The sequence below is a fragment of the Heterodontus francisci genome, chromosome 21 (genome assembly GCF_036365525.1).
Source record: "Heterodontus francisci isolate sHetFra1 chromosome 21, sHetFra1.hap1, whole genome shotgun sequence".
NCBI classification, from domain to species: Eukaryota; Metazoa; Chordata; class Chondrichthyes; order Heterodontiformes; family Heterodontidae; genus Heterodontus; species Heterodontus francisci.
Genome location: NC_090391.1, coordinates 29,350,033 through 29,367,878, shown reverse-complemented (window position 1 = coordinate 29,367,878; position 17,846 = coordinate 29,350,033). Strand labels below are relative to the sequence as shown.

The window sequence follows — 17,846 nt, the reverse complement described above, 5'->3', positions numbered from 1 at the left end:
AATGTATGCATCTAGTAAAGAGCTGTAAGTTTCAGGTAGATATTACCTGAACAGAGGTGAGACAGAGAATACCCAACCCGTCTCACCTTTACATTCCTGACCAAGATAGACCGACAAGGTACAAACTCAAGTTATGTGACCAAGTCAGAGAGTTTATTAGGCTTAACTATGATGTACAAAGTTAATACTTAACAGTGGTAATAGATATTCAGTAACACACAACACCCGTTCTTGTTTCTGTGCTTGCTGCCGCACGGACTTCTCTCCTTCTTCATCCCTTGCTGTGTTTTTTTGACTATATTCTATCTTCTCCTTTTAAGTACCAACGATCTTCTGTTGACCCCTCTCTAAGTGTGCTGACGATGTCCTGTAACACCCTTTCTTTTATCCTTCTTGTGGTGCAAGGATGTTACCATATTAGTTTTGAATTGTTCCAAGTGTCCTAATTGGTCCAGGTTGACATCATTGTTTGACACTAGTTAGTTAATGGTTGAATCTACACACAGTACAGATGTTTCCCGACTCTTTCTATTTTAGCAAGGATCCTAAAGGTTACATTCTTGCTGATCCCAGACATTTATTTCTTTAATTCTGCCTTTATCTCATCTCTCTCCATGCAAGGAGTGCTGGTGACTCTCCCATTGTTCTCACAAAAAGGTTTAAACAAAGTATAGCCTTGAAAACACATTTCATAATAAAGCAAGCAACAGATCAAACAGACTTCAATATATTGATGTACAAAGCATATCATTAATCCTACTATTTTAGCTGTCCTTATTTGTCACAAACGTAAAGTATGTCATGGTCCATCGCGCCCACATTGTGGATTCTCCTCCAGCTACATGACTTGCCTTTTTTTTTCCTATGGCTGCGTGCATCTTCCACACTGACACATCTCTCAACATGACATTTTAACATAGTTCAGTGAAGATGACCGTCATGCTTCACAATCCAACATTAACATTGCAGTTCTTGCACAAATGTAAGCCATGAAAATACTCTAAACTTTACACAGCGGTGAGCAGTGTTCAGGTGATACAGAAAATCTGGTGCGTTGGGCAGAGACAATCAGTTGATCTATCAAAGACTCTTGAAGTTATGCTCCTATCTATACTACTTACAGCACAACTATTCTTTTGTTATTGAAAAGCTTGGATAGATGGCTCTGGATTGTATTATCTAAGTAAGTGGTTGTTCTCCTTACAGCAATGTGGATTGAGGGGAGATCTGATGCAGGTGTAGGTAAGTTAGGCAAGGATAACCCGTTCCCATTAGTTGATGGTACAAGGACTAGGAGACACAGATTGATGGTTTTGGGAAAGAGATGCAGGGAAATTTGAGGAAGCACTTTTTGCTTTACCTGCTACATTGCAACTGCAATGTCTGTCCACAAGTGTGGTGGAAGCAGAGACAATCAATGATTTCAATAGGAAATTGGAGAAACACTTGAAGGAAACAAACTTGCTCCAGGGTGACGACAATCAAGCGGGAGAATGAATCTGATTGCATGATAAGAATATTTTATCAATTTCAATTCTGTCAAAGCTTTGACATTTTTTTCGTTTGTAAAATACTGCAACAGAAAGTAAACCTGCAATTTAAAGTTGCGATGGCCGGAAATCGAACCCAGGTTAACAGCTAGGAAGGCAGCTATGCTCACCACTATATCACCACCGCTTACTGCTCTGCTCTTGTCCAGCGTTTTGATTAATAGAATGCTGTACAATGGTTTCAACTTGCACCTGAGCAATACGATTATGCTAACAGAAACACAATACTGTGAATGCTGGAAATCTGAAATAAAATCAGAAAGTGCTGCAAATATTCTGATCAATGGTCACTCACCTGAAACGTTAACTCTGCTTCTCTCTCCACAGATGCTGCCAGACCTGCTGAGTATTTCCAGCATTTCTTGTTTTTATTTCAGATTGACAGCATCTGCAGTATTTTGCTTTTATTTTAGAGTTTAGTAGCGAACTGATCCTTTTTGCTTTCTGGGCAGAACTATGCAGTGGAGTGACGCAGAAAACTGTACGAAGAACAATGTTTTTAACGGGCCCACAATTTCGAAGTTTAAGGAGGACAAAATACACAGCAATGTATGCATATAGTAAAGAGCTGTAAGTTTCAGGTAGATATTACCTGAACAGAGGTGAGACAGAGAATACCCAACCCGTCTCACCTTTACATTCCTGACCAAGATATACCTACAAGGTACAAACTCAAGTTATGTGACCAAGTCAGAGAGTTTATTAGGCTTAACTATGATGTACAAAGTTAATACTTAACAGTGGTAATAGATATTCAGTAACACACAACACCCGTTCTTGTTTCTGTGCTTGCTGCCGCACGGACTTCTCTCCTTCTTCATCCCTTGCTGTGTTTTTTTGACTATATTCTATCTTCTCCTTTTAAGTACCAACGATCTTCTGTTGACCCCTCTCTAAGTGTGCTGACGATGTCCTGTAACACCCTTTCTTTTATCCTTCTTGTGGTGCAAGGATGTTACCATATTAGTTTTGAATTGTTCCAAGTGTCCTAATTGGTCCAGGTTGACATCATTGTTTGACACTAGTTAGTTAATGGTTGAATCTACACACAGTACAGATGTTTCCCGACTCTTTCTATTTTAGCAAGGATCCTGAAGGTTACATTCTTGCTGATCCCAGACATTTATTTCTTTAATTCTGCCTTTATCTCATCTCTCTCCATGCAAGGAGTGCTGGTGACTCTCCCATTGTTCTCACAAAAAGGTTTAAACAAAGTATAGCCTTGAAAACACATTTCATAATAAAGCAAGCAACAGATCAAACAGACTTCAATATATTGTTGTACAAAGCATATCATTAATCCTATTATTTTAGCTGTCCTTATTTGTCACAAACGTAAAGTATGTCATGGTCCATCGCGCCCACATTGTGGATTCTCCTCCAGCTCCATGACTTGCCTTTTTTTTCCTATGGCTACGTGCATCTTCCACACTGACACATCTCTCAACATGACATTTTAACATAGTTCAGTGAAGATGACCGTCATGCTTCACAATCCAACATTAACATTGCCGTTCTTGCATAAATGTAAGCCATGAAAATACTCTAAACTTTACACAGCGGTGAGCAGTGTTCAGGTGATACAGAAAATCTGGTGCGTTGGGCAGAGACAATCAGTTAATCTATCAAAGTCTCTTGAAGTTATGCTCCTATCTATACTACTGACAACACAACTATTCTTTTGATATTGAAAAGCTTGGATAGATGGCTCTGGATTGTACTATCTAAGTAAGTGGTTGTTCTCCTTACAGCAATGTGGATTGAGGGGAGATCGGATGCAGGTGTAGGTAAGTTAGACAAGGATAACCCGTTCCCATTAGTTGATGGTACAAGGACTAGGAGACACAGATTGATGGTTTTGGGAAAGAGATGCAGGGAAATTTGAGGAAGCACTTTTTGCTTTACCTGCTACATTGCAACTGCAATGTCTGTCCACAAGTGTGGTGGAAGCAGAGACAATCAATGATTTCAATAGGAAATTGGAGAAACACTTGAAGGAAACAAACTTGCTCCAGGGTGACGCCAATCAAGCGGGAGAATGAATCTGATTGCATGGTAAGAATATTTTATCAATTTTATTCTGTCAAAGCATTGACATTTTTTTCGTTTGTCAAATACTGCAACATAAAGTCAACCTGCAATTTAAGGTTGCGATGGCCGGGAATCGAACCCAGATCAACTGCGTGGGAGGCAGCTTTGCTCACCACTATACCACCATCGCTTACTGCACAATGCTGGTCCAGCGTTTTGATTAATAGAATGCTGTACAATGGTTTCAACTTGCACCTGAGCAATCCGATTATGTTAACAGAAACACAATACTGTGAATGCTGGAAATCTGAAATAAAATCAGAAAGTGCTGCAAATATTCTGATCAATGGTCACTCACCTGAAACGTTAACTCTGCTTCTCTCTCCACAGATGCTGCCAGACCTGCTGAGTATTTCCAGCATTTCTTGTTTTTATTTCAGATTTCCAGCATCTGCAGTATTTTGCTTTTATTTTGGTGTTTAGTAGCGAACTGATCCTTTTTGCTTACTGGGCAGAACTATGCAGTGGAGTGACGCAGAAAACTGTACGAAGAACAATGTTTTTAACGGGCCCACAATTTCGAAGTTTAAGGAGGACAAAATACACAGCAATGTATGCATATAGTAAAGAGCTGTAAGTTTCAGGTAGATGTTACCTGAACAGAGGTGAGGCAGAGAATACCCAACCCGTCTCACCTTTAGATTCCTGACCAAGATAGACCGACAAGGTACAAACTCAAGTTATGTGACCAAGTCAGAGAGTTTATTAGGCTTAACCAAGATGTACAAAGTTAATACTTAACAATGGTAATAGATATTCAGTAACACACAACACCCGTTCTTGTTTCTGTGCTTGCTGCCGCACGGACTTCTCTCCTTCTTCATCCCTTGCTGTGTTTTTTCGACTGTATTCTATCTTCTCCTTTTAAGTACCAACGATCTTCTGTTGACCCCTCTCTAAGTGTGCTGACGATGTCCTGTAACACCCTTTCTTTTATCCTTCTTGTGGTGCAAGGATGTTACCATATTAGTTTTGAATTGTTCCAAGTGTCCTAGTTGGTCCAGGTTGACATCATTGTTTGACAATAGTTAGTTGATGGTTGAATCTACACACAGTACAGATGTTTCCCGACTCTTTCTATTTTAGCAAGGATCCTAAAGGTTACATTCTTGCTGATCCCAGACATTTATTTCTTTAATTCTGCCTTTTTCTCATCTCTCTCCATGCAAGGAGTGCTGGTGACTCTCCCATTGTTCTCACAAAAAGTTTTAAACAAAGTATAGCCTTGAAAACACATTTCATAATAAAGCAAGCAACAGATCAAACAGACTTCAATATATTGATGTACAAAGCATATCATTAATCCTATTATTTTAGCTGTCCTTATTTGTCACAAACGTAAAGTATGTCACGGTCCATCGCGCCCACATTGTGGATTCTCCTCCAGCTACATGACTTGCCTTTTTATTTCCTCTGGCTACGTGCATCTTCCACACTGACACATCTCTCAACATGACATTTTAACATAGTTCAGTGAAGATGACCGTCATGCTTCACAATCCAACATTAACATTGCAGTTCTTGCATAAATGTAAGCCATGAAAATACTCTAAACTTTACACAGCGGTGAGCAGTGTTCAGGTGATACAGAAAATCTGGTGCGTTGGGCAGAGACAATCAGTTAATCTATCAAAGTCTCTTGAAGTTATGCTCCTATCTATACTACTTACAACACAACTATTCTTTTGATATTGAAAAGCTTGGATAGATGGCTCTGGATTGTGTTATCTAAGTAAGTGGTTGTTCTCCTTACAGCAATGTGGATTGAGGGGAGATCGGATGCCGGTGTAGGTAAGTTAGACAAGGATAACCCGTTCCCATTAGTTGATGGTACAAGGACTAGGAGACACAGATTGATGGTTTTGGGAAAGAGATGCAGGGAAATTTGAGGAAGCACTTTTTGCTTTACCTGCTGCATTGCAACTGCAATGTCTGTCCACAAGTGTGGTGGAAGCAGAGACAATCAATGATTTCAATAGGAAATTGGAGAAACACTTGAAGGAAACAAACTTGCTCCAGGGTGACGCCAATCAAGCGGGAGAATGAATCTGATTGCATGATAAGAATATTTTTTCAATTTCAATTCTGTCAAAGCTTTGACATTTTTTTCGTTTGTTAAATACTGCAACATAAAGTAAACCTGCAATTTAAGGCTGTGATGGCCTGGAATCGAACCCAGAACAACTGTTCGGAAGGCAGTTATGCTCACCACTATACCACTATCGCTCACTGTACTCCGTTGGTCCAGCGTTTTGATTAATAGAATGCTGTACAATGGTTTCAACTTGCACCTGAGCAATCCGATTATGTTAACAGAAACACAATACTGTGAATGCTGGAAATCTGAAATAAAATCAGAAAGTGCTGCAAATATTCTGATCATTGGTCACTCACCTGAAACGTTAACTCTGCTTCTCCCTCCACAGATGCTGCCAGACCTGCTGAGTATTTCCAGCATTTCTTGTTTTTATTTCAGATTTCCAGCATCTGCAGTATTTTGCTTTTATTTTGGAGTTTAGTAGCGAACTGATCCTTTTTGCTTACTGGGCAGAACTATGCAGTGGAGTGACGCAGAAAACTGTACGAAGAACAATGTTTTTAACGGGCCCACAATTTCGAAGTTTAAGGAGGACAAAATACACAGCAATGTATGCATATAGTAAAGAGCTGTAAGTTTCAGGTAGATGTTACCTGAACAGAGGTGAGGCAGAGAATACCCAACCCGTCTCACCTTTAGATTCCTGACCAGGATAGACCGACAAGGTACAAACTCAAGTTATGTGACCAAGTCAGAGAGTTTATTAGGCTTAACCAAGATGTACAAAGTTAATACTTAACAATGGTAATAGATATTCAGTAACACACAACACCCGTTCTTGTTTCTGTGCTTGCTGCCGCACGGACTTCTCTCCTTCTTCATCCCTTGCTGTGTTTTTTCGACTGTATTCTATCTTCTCCTTTTAAGTACCAACGATCTTCTGTTGACCCCTCTCTAAGTGTGCTGACGATGTCCTGTAACACCCTTTCTTTTATCCTTCTTGTGGTGCAAGGATGTTACCATATTAGTTTTGAATTGTTCCAAGTGTCCTAGTTGGTCCAGGTTGACATCATTGTTTGACAATAGTTAGTTAATGGTTGAATCTACACACAGTACAGATGTTTCCCGACTCTTTCTATTTTAGCAAGGATCCTAAAGGTTACATTCTTGCTGATCCCAGACTTTTATTTCTTTAATTCTGCCTTTATCTCATCTCTCTCCATGCAAGGAGTGCTGGTGACTCTCCCATTGTTCTCACAAAAAGGTTTAAACAAAGTATAGCCTTGAAAACACATTTCATAATAAAGCAAGCAACAGATCAAACAGACTTCAATATATTGATGTACAAAGCATATCATTAATCCTATTATTTTAGCTGTCCTTATTTGTCACAAACGTAAAATATGTCACGGTCCATCGCGCCCACATTGTGGATTCTCCTCCAGCTACATGACCTGCCTTTTTTTTCCCTATGGCTACGTGCATCTTCCACACTGACACATCTCTCAACATGACATTTTAACATAGTTCAGTGAAGATGACCGTCATGCTTCACAATCCAACCTTAACATTGCAGTTCTTGCATAAATGTAAGCCATGAAAATACTCTAAACTTTACACAGCGGTGAGCAGTGTTCAGGTGATACAGAAAATCTGGTGCGTTGGGCAGAGACAATCAGTTAATCTATCAAAGTCTCTTGAAGTTATGCTCCTATCTATACTACTGACAACACAACTATTCTTTTGATATTGAAAAGCTTGGATAGATGGCTCTGGATTGTGTTATCTAAGTAAGTGGTTGTTCTCCTTACAGCAATGCGGATTGAGGGGAGATCGGATGCCGGTGTAGGTAAGTTAGACAAGGATAACCCGTTCCCATTAGTTGATGGTACAAGGACTAGGAGACACAGATTGATGGTTTTGGGAAAGAGATGCAGGGAAATTTGAGGAAGCACTTTTTGCTTTACCTGCTGCATTGCAACTGCAATGTCTGTCCACAAGTGTGGTGGAAGCAGAGACAATCAATGATTTCAATAGGAAATTGGAGAAACACTTGAAGGAAACAAACTTGCTCCAGGGTGACGCCAATCAAGCGGGAGAATGAATCTGATTGCATGATAAGAATATTTTTTCAATTTCAATTCTGTCAAAGCTTTGACATTTTTTTCGTTTGTCAAATACTGCAACATAAAGTAAACCTGCAATTTAAGGTTGCGATGGCTGGGAATCGAACCCAGATCAACTGTTCGGAAGGCAGCTATGCTGACCACTATACCACCATCGCTCACTGCGCCATGTTAGTCCAGCGTTTTGATTAATAGAATGCTGTACAATGGTTTCAACTTGCACCTGAGCAATCCGATTATGTTAACAGAAACACAATACTGTGAATGCTGGAAATCTGAAATAAAATCAGAAAGTGCTGCAAATATTCTGATCATTGGTCACTCACCTGAAACGTTAACTCTGCTTCTCCCTCCACAGATGCTGCCAGACCTGCTGAGTATTTCCAGCATTTCTTGTTTTTATTTCAGATTTCCAGCATCTGCAGTATTTTGCTTTTATTTTAGAGTTTAGTAGCGAACTGATCCTTTTTGCTTACTGGGCAGAACTATGCAGTGGAGTGACGCAGAAAACTGTACGAAGAACAATGTTTTTAACGGGCCCACAATTTCGAAGTTTAAGGAGGACAAAATACACAGCAATGTATGCATATAGTAAAGAGCTGTAAGTTTCAGGTAGATGTTACCTGAACAGAGGTGAGGCAGAGAATACCCAACCCGTCTCACCTTTAGATTCCTGACCAAGATAGACCGACAAGGTACAAACTCAAGTTATGTGACCAAGTCAGAGAGTTTATTAGGCTTAACCAAGATGTACAAAGTTAATACTTAACAATGGTAATAGATATTCAGTAACACACAACACCCGTTCTTGTTTCTGTGCTTGCTGCCGCACGGACTTCTCTCCTTCTTCATCCCTTGCTGTGTTTTTTCGACTGTATTCTATCTTCTCCTTTTAAGTACCAACGATCTTCTGTTGACCCCTCTCTAAGTGTGCTGACGATGTCCTGTAACACCCTTTCTTTTATCCTTCTTGTGGTGCAAGGATGTTACCATATTAGTTTTGAATTGTTCCAAGTGTCCTAGTTGGTCCAGGTTGACATCATTGTTTGACAATAGTTAGTTGATGGTTGAATCTACACACAGTACAGATGTTTCCCGACTCTTTCTATTTTAGCAAGGATCCTAAAGGTTACATTCTTGCTGATCCCAGACATTTATTTCTTTAATTCTGCCTTTTTCTCATCTCTCTCCATGCAAGGAGTGCTGGTGACTCTCCCATTGTTCTCACAAAAAGTTTTAAACAAAGTATAGCCTTGAAAACACATTTCATAATAAAGCAAGCAACAGATCAAACAGACTTCAATATATTGATGTACAAAGCATATCATTAATCCTATTATTTTAGCTGTCCTTATTTGTCACAAACGTAAAGTATGTCACGGTCCATCGCGCCCACATTGTGGATTCTCCTCCAGCTACATGACTTGCCTTTTTATTTCCTCTGGCTACGTGCATCTTCCACACTGACACATCTCTCAACATGACATTTTAACATAGTTCAGTGAAGATGACCGTCATGCTTCACAATCCAACATTAACATTGCAGTTCTTGCATAAATGTAAGCCATGAAAATACTCTAAACTTTACACAGCGGTGAGCAGTGTTCAGGTGATACAGAAAATCTGGTGCGTTGGGCAGAGACAATCAGTTAATCTATCAAAGTCTCTTGAAGTTATGCTCCTATCTATACTACTTACAACACAACTATTCTTTTGATATTGAAAAGCTTGGATAGATGGCTCTGGATTGTGTTATCTAAGTAAGTGGTTGTTCTCCTTACAGCAATGTGGATTGAGGGGAGATCGGATGCCGGTGTAGGTAAGTTAGACAAGGATAACCCGTTCCCATTAGTTGATGGTACAAGGACTAGGAGACACAGATTGATGGTTTTGGGAAAGAGATGCAGGGAAATTTGAGGAAGCACTTTTTGCTTTACCTGCTGCATTGCAACTGCAATGTCTGTCCACAAGTGTGGTGGAAGCAGAGACAATCAATGATTTCAATAGGAAATTGGAGAAACACTTGAAGGAAACAAACTTGCTCCAGGGTGACGCCAATCAAGCGGGAGAATGAATCTGATTGCATGATAAGAATATTTTTTCAATTTCAATTCTGTCAAAGCTTTGACATTTTTTTCGTTTGTTAAATACTGCAACATAAAGTAAACCTGCAATTTAAGGCTGTGATGGCCTGGAATCGAACCCAGAACAACTGTTCGGAAGGCAGTTATGCTCACCACTATACCACTATCGCTCACTGTACTCCGTTGGTCCAGCGTTTTGATTAATAGAATGCTGTACAATGGTTTCAACTTGCACCTGAGCAATCCGATTATGTTAACAGAAACACAATACTGTGAATGCTGGAAATCTGAAATAAAATCAGAAAGTGCTGCAAATATTCTGATCATTGGTCACTCACCTGAAACGTTAACTCTGCTTCTCCCTCCACAGATGCTGCCAGACCTGCTGAGTATTTCCAGCATTTCTTGTTTTTATTTCAGATTTCCAGCATCTGCAGTATTTTGCTTTTATTTTGGAGTTTAGTAGCGAACTGATCCTTTTTGCTTACTGGGCAGAACTATGCAGTGGAGTGACGCAGAAAACTGTACGAAGAACAATGTTTTTAACGGGCCCACAATTTCGAAGTTTAAGGAGGACAAAATACACAGCAATGTATGCATATAGTAAAGAGCTGTAAGTTTCAGGTAGATGTTACCTGAACAGAGGTGAGGCAGAGAATACCCAACCCGTCTCACCTTTAGATTCCTGACCAGGATAGACCGACAAGGTACAAACTCAAGTTATGTGACCAAGTCAGAGAGTTTATTAGGCTTAACCAAGATGTACAAAGTTAATACTTAACAATGGTAATAGATATTCAGTAACACACAACACCCGTTCTTGTTTCTGTGCTTGCTGCCGCACGGACTTCTCTCCTTCTTCATCCCTTGCTGTGTTTTTTCGACTGTATTCTATCTTCTCCTTTTAAGTACCAACGATCTTCTGTTGACCCCTCTCTAAGTGTGCTGACGATGTCCTGTAACACCCTTTCTTTTATCCTTCTTGTGGTGCAAGGATGTTACCATATTAGTTTTGAATTGTTCCAAGTGTCCTAGTTGGTCCAGGTTGACATCATTGTTTGACAATAGTTAGTTAATGGTTGAATCTACACACAGTACAGATGTTTCCCGACTCTTTCTATTTTAGCAAGGATCCTAAAGGTTACATTCTTGCTGATCCCAGACTTTTATTTCTTTAATTCTGCCTTTATCTCATCTCTCTCCATGCAAGGAGTGCTGGTGACTCTCCCATTGTTCTCACAAAAAGGTTTAAACAAAGTATAGCCTTGAAAACACATTTCATAATAAAGCAAGCAACAGATCAAACAGACTTCAATATATTGATGTACAAAGCATATCATTAATCCTATTATTTTAGCTGTCCTTATTTGTCACAAACGTAAAATATGTCACGGTCCATCGCGCCCACATTGTGGATTCTCCTCCAGCTACATGACCTGCCTTTTTTTTCCCTATGGCTACGTGCATCTTCCACACTGACACATCTCTCAACATGACATTTTAACATAGTTCAGTGAAGATGACCGTCATGCTTCACAATCCAACCTTAACATTGCAGTTCTTGCATAAATGTAAGCCATGAAAATACTCTAAACTTTACACAGCGGTGAGCAGTGTTCAGGTGATACAGAAAATCTGGTGCGTTGGGCAGAGACAATCAGTTAATCTATCAAAGTCTCTTGAAGTTATGCTCCTATCTATACTACTGACAACACAACTATTCTTTTGATATTGAAAAGCTTGGATAGATGGCTCTGGATTGTGTTATCTAAGTAAGTGGTTGTTCTCCTTACAGCAATGCGGATTGAGGGGAGATCGGATGCCGGTGTAGGTAAGTTAGACAAGGATAACCCGTTCCCATTAGTTGATGGTACAAGGACTAGGAGACACAGATTGATGGTTTTGGGAAAGAGATGCAGGGAAATTTGAGGAAGCACTTTTTGCTTTACCTGCTGCATTGCAACTGCAATGTCTGTCCACAAGTGTGGTGGAAGCAGAGACAATCAATGATTTCAATAGGAAATTGGAGAAACACTTGAAGGAAACAAACTTGCTCCAGGGTGACGCCAATCAAGCGGGAGAATGAATCTGATTGCATGATAAGAATATTTTTTCAATTTCAATTCTGTCAAAGCTTTGACATTTTTTTCGTTTGTCAAATACTGCAACATAAAGTAAACCTGCAATTTAAGGTTGCGATGGCTGGGAATCGAACCCAGATCAACTGTTCGGAAGGCAGCTATGCTGACCACTATACCACCATCGCTCACTGCGCCATGTTAGTCCAGCGTTTTGATTAATAGAATGCTGTACAATGGTTTCAACTTGCACCTGAGCAATCCGATTATGTTAACAGAAACACAATACTGTGAATGCTGGAAATCTGAAATAAAATCAGAAAGTGCTGCAAATATTCTGATCATTGGTCACTCACCTGAAACGTTAACTCTGCTTCTCCCTCCACAGATGCTGCCAGACCTGCTGAGTATTTCCAGCATTTCTTGTTTTTATTTCAGATTTCCAGCATCTGCAGTATTTTGCTTTTATTTTAGAGTTTAGTAGCGAACTGATCCTTTTTGCTTACTGGGCAGAACTATGCAGTGGAGTGACGCAGAAAACTGTACGAAGAACAATGTTTTTAACGGGCCCACAATTTCGAAGTTTAAGGAGGACAAAATACACAGCAATGTATGCATCTAGTAAAGAGCTGTAAGTTTCAAGTAGATGTTACCTGAACAGAGGTGAGACAGAGAATACCCAACCAGTCTCGCCTTTTGATTCCTGACCAAGATATACCTACAAGGTACAAACTCAAGTTATGTGACCAAGTGAGAGAGTTTATTAGGCTTAACTAAGATGTACAAAGTTAATACTTAACAATGGTAATAGATATTCAGTAACACACAACACCCGTTCTTGTTTCTGTGCTTGCTGCCGCACGGACTTCTCTCCTTCTTCATCCCTTGCTGTGTTCTTTTGACTATATTCTATCTTCTCCTTTTAGGTACCAACGATCTTCTGTTGACCCCTCTCTAAGTGTGCTGACGATGTCCTGTAACACCCTTTCTTTTATCCTTCTTGTGGTGCAAGGATGTTACCATATTAGATTTGAATTGTTCCAAGTGTCCTAATTGGTCCAGGTTGACATCATTGTTTGACACTAGTTAGTTAATGGTTGAATCTACACACATTACAGATGTTTCCCGACTCTTTCTATTTTAGCAAGAATCCTAAAGGTTACATTCTTGCTGATCCCAGACATTTTTTTCTTTAATTCTGCCTTTCTCATCTCTCTCCATGCAAGGAGTGCTGGTGACTCTCCCATTGTTCTCACAAAAAGGTTTAAACAAAGTATAGCCTTGAAAACACATTTCATAATAAAGCAAGCAACAGATCAAACAGACTTCAATATATTGATGTACAAAGCATATCATTAATCCTATTATTTTAGCTGTCCTTATTTGTCACAAACGTAAAATATGTCACGGTCCATCGCGCCCACATTGTGGATTCTCCTCCAGCTACATGACCTGCCTTTTCTTTCCCTATGGCTACGTGCATCTTCCACACTGACACATCTCTCAACATGACATTTTAACATAGTTCAGTGAAGATGACCGTCATGCTTCACAATCCAACCTTAACATTGCAGTTCTTGCATAAATGTAAGCCATGAAAATACTCTAAACTTTACACAGCGGTGAGCAGTGTTCAGGTGATACAGAAAATCTGGTGCGTTGGGCAGAGACAATCAGTTAATCTATCAAAGTCTCTTGATGTTATGCTCCTATCTATACTATTTACAACACAACTATTCTTTTGTTATTGAAAAGCTTGGATAGATGGCTCTGGATTGTGTTATCTAAGTAAGTGGTTGTTCTCCTTACAGCAATGTGGATTGAGGGGAGATCTGATGCAGGTGTAGGTAAGTTAGACAAGGATAACCCGTTCCCATTAGTTGATGGTACAAGGACTAGGAGACACAGATTGATGGTTTTGGGAAAGAAATGCAGGGAAATGTGAGGAAGCACTTTTTGCTTTACCTGCTGCATTGCAACTGCAATGTCTGTCCACAAGTGTGGTGGAAGCAGAGACAATCAATGATTTCAATAGGAAATTGGAGAAACACTTGAAGGAAACAAACTTGCTCCAGGGTGACGCCAATCAAGCGGGAGAATGAATCTGATAGGATGATAAGAATATTTTATCAATTTCGATTCTGTCAAAGCTTTGACATTTTTTTCCTTTGTAAAATACTGCAACATAAATTTGACCTGCGATTGGACATTGGGGTGACCAAGCACAACTGTTCCTTGCAGATCTCCACAATGTACAACAATAAAGCACCAAGCATACCGGCTCTTTTAAGATCCACTGACAGCCTCTCTGAAAGAATCGATTTACTGCAGTAATTTGAATACCAACTGCTCACATTTCAGCTGGAGGTAATTTCGAGATCTCCGACAAGAACATTCATGGATCGGTTCGATCAGTGTGTCACTTTTTAATTCCCTGCCTTAAAATAAATACCGGCCAACGATCTGTATTGTACCTGTCAGTTCCTGGTATGTGAATGTTAATTGTACTCTGTACCTGTCAGTTCCTGGTATGTGAATGTTGATTTTACTCTGTACCTGTCAGTTTCTGGTATGTGAATGTTGATTTTACTCTGTACCTTTCAGTTCCTGGTATGTGAATGTTGATTTTACTCTGTACCTGTCAGATCCTGGTATGTGAATGTTGATTTTACTCTGTATCTGTCAGTTCCTGGTATGTGAATGTTGATTTTACTCTGTACCTGTCAGTTCCTGGTGTGTGAATGTTGATTTTACTCTGTACCTTTCATTTCCTGGTATGTGAATGTTGATTTTACTCTGCACCTTTCAGTTCCTGGTATGTGAATGTTGATTTTACTCTGTATCTGTCAGTTCCTGGTATGTGAATGTTGATTTTACTCTGTACCTGTCAGTTCCTGGTATGTGAGTGTTGATTTTACTCTGTACCTGTCAGGTCCTGGTATGTGAATGTTGATTTTACTCTGTACCTTTCAGTTCCTGGTATGTGAATGTTGATTTTACTCTGTACCTGTCAGTTCCTGGTATGTGACTGTTGATTTTACTCTGTGCCTGTCAGTTTCTGGTATGTGAATGTTGATTTTACTCTGTACCTGTCAGTTCCTGGTATGTGAAGGTTGATTTTACTCTGTATCTGTCAGTTTCTGCAATGAGAGGGGTCAACAGAAGATCGTTACCTCTTGGAAGGAGAAGGTAGAACACAGTCAAGAAAACACAACAAAGGAAGAAGAAGGAGAGAAGTCCGTGCCGCAGCAAGCATAGAAACAAGAACGGGTGTTGGGTGTTACTGAATATCTATTACCATTGTTAAGTATTAACTTTGTACATCTTAGTTAAGCCTAATAAACTCTCTGACTTGGTCACATAACTTGAGTTTGTACCTTGTAGGTCTATCTTGGTCAGGAATCTAAAGGTGATACGGGTTGGGTATTCTCTGCCTCACCTCTGTTCAGGTAACATCGACCTGAAACTTACAGCTCTTTACTATTTGCATACATTGCTATTTATTTTGTCCTCCACAAACTTCGAAATTGTGGGCCCGATAAAAACATTGTTCTTCGGACAGTTTTCTGCATCACTCCACTGCATAGTTCTGCCCAGTAAGCAAAAAGGATCAGTTCACTACTAAACTCTAAAATAAAAGCAAAATACTGCGCATGCTGGAAATCTGAAATAAAAACAAGAAATGCTGGAAATACTCAGCAGGTCTGGCAGCATCTGTGGAGCGAGAAGCAGAGTTAAGGTTTCAGGTGAGTGATCTTTGATCAGAATATGAGCAGCACTTTCTGTTTTTATTTCAGATTTCCAGCATTCACAGTATTGTGTTTTTATTATCATAAACGTATTGCTCAGGTGCAAGTTAAAATGATTGTAAAGCGTTCTGTGAATTAAACCGACGCCCGAAGCAAGCAGTGCAGTAAGCGGTGGTGGTATAGTGGTGAGCATCGCTGTTTTCCATGCAGTCGACCGAGGTTCAATTCCCAGCCTTCGCAACCTTAAATTGCTGTTTATTTTTATGTTGCAGTATTTTGCAAAGGAAAAAAAATGTCAAACCCTTGACAGAATTGAAGTTGATAAAATATTCTCATCATCCAATCTGATTCATTCTCCTGCTTGATCGAAGTCGCCCTGCAGCAAGTTTGTTTCCTTCAAGTGTTTCTTCAAGCGATCACGCTCTGGAAGTGGTTCAAGAGTTCACCTGCCTAGGCTCAACTATCACCAGTAACCTGTCTCTAGATGCAGAAATCAACAAGCGCATGGGTAAGGCTTCCACAGCTATGTCCAGACTGGCCAAGAGAGTGTGGGAAAATGGCGCACTGACACGGAACACAAAAGTCCGAGTGTATCAGGCCTGTGTCCTCATTACCTTGCTTTACGGCAGCGAGGCCTGGACAACGTATGCCAGCCAAGAGCGACGTCTCAATTCATTCCATCTTCACTGCCTTTGGAGAATACTTGGCATCAGGTGGCAGGACTATATCTCCAACACAGAAGTCCTTGAAACGGCCAACACCCCCAGCTTATACACACCACTGAGTCAGCGGCGCTTGAGATGGCTTGGCCATGTGAGCCGCATGGAAGATGGCAGGAACCCCAAAGACACATTGTACAGCGAGCTCGCCACTGGTATCAGACCCACCGGCCGTCCATGTCTCCGCTATAAAGACGTCTGCAAACGCGACATGAAATCGTGTGACATTGATCACAAGTCGTGGGAGTCAGTTGCCAGCATTCGCCAGAGCTGGCGGGCAGCCATAAAGACAGGGCTAAATTGTGGCGAGTCGAAGAGACTTAGTAGTTGGCAGGAAAAAAGACAGAGGCGCAAGGGGAGAGCCAACTGTGCAACAGCCCCGACAAACAAATTTCTCTGCAGCAACTGTGGAAGAGCCTGTAACTCCAGAATTGGCCTTTATAGCCACTCCAGGCGCTGCTTCACAAACCACTGACCACCTCCAGGCGCGTATAAATTGTCTCTCGAGATAAGGAGGCCCAAAAGAAGAAAAAAAGAAAAAGAAGGAGAACAACCACTTACTTAGATAACATAGTCCAGAGCCATCTATCCAAGCTTTTCAATAACAAAAGAATAGTTGTGTTGTCAGTAGTATAGATAGGAGCATAACATCAAGAGACTTTGATAGATCAACTGATTGTCTCTGCCCAACGCACCAGATTTTCTGTATCACCTGAACACTGCTCACCGCTGTGTAAAGTTTAGAGCATTTTCATAGCTTACATTTATGCAAGAACTGCAATGTCAAGGTTGGATTGTAAAGCATGACGGTCATCTTCACTGAACTATGTTAAAATGTCATGTTGAGAGATGTGTCAGTGTGGAAGATGCACGTAGCCAAAGGATAAAAAAGGCAAGTCATGTAGCTGGAGGAGAATCCACAATGTGGGCGCGATGGACCGTGACATATTTTACGTTTGTGACAAATAAGGACAGCTAAAATAATAGGATTAATGATATGCTTTGTACATCAATATATTGAAGTCTGTTTGATCTGTTGCTTGCTTTATTATGAAATGTGTTTTCAAGGCTATACTTTGTTTGAACCTTTTTGTGAGAACAATGGGAGAGTCACCAGCACTCCTTGCATGGAGAGAGATGAGATAAAGGCAGAATTAAAGAAAAAATGTCTGGGATCAGCAATAATGTAACCTTTAGGATCCTTGCTAAAATAGAATGAATCGGGAAGCATCTGTAATGTGTGTAGATTCAACCATTAACTAACTCGTGTCAAACAATGATGTCAACCTGGACCAATTAGGACACTTGGAACAATTCAAAACTAATATGGTAACATCCTTGCACCACAAGAAGGATAAAAGAAAGGGTGTTACAGGACATCGTCAGCACACTTAGACAGGGGCCAACAGAA

At 40.3% G+C, this 17,846-nt stretch overlaps 1 long non-coding RNA gene and 3 other non-coding genes across 4 annotated transcripts in view; 1 reads left to right on the top strand and 3 right to left on the bottom strand.

The window, feature by feature from the left end:
• LOC137381200 (uncharacterized) overlaps nucleotides 1–17,846 on the top strand; it is a 493,787-nt gene that overhangs the window by 464,768 nt on the left and 11,173 nt on the right. The window lies entirely within an intron of this gene.
• trnag-ccc (transfer RNA glycine (anticodon CCC)) lies at nucleotides 3,700–3,771 on the bottom strand. The gene has a single exon. It is a non-coding gene; the product is annotated as a tRNA-Gly (tRNA).
• Nucleotides 7,892–7,963, bottom strand: trnag-ucc (transfer RNA glycine (anticodon UCC)). Its single transcript has one exon. It is a non-coding gene; the product is annotated as a tRNA-Gly (tRNA).
• trnag-ucc (transfer RNA glycine (anticodon UCC)) lies at nucleotides 12,084–12,155 on the bottom strand. The gene has a single exon. It is a non-coding gene; the product is annotated as a tRNA-Gly (tRNA).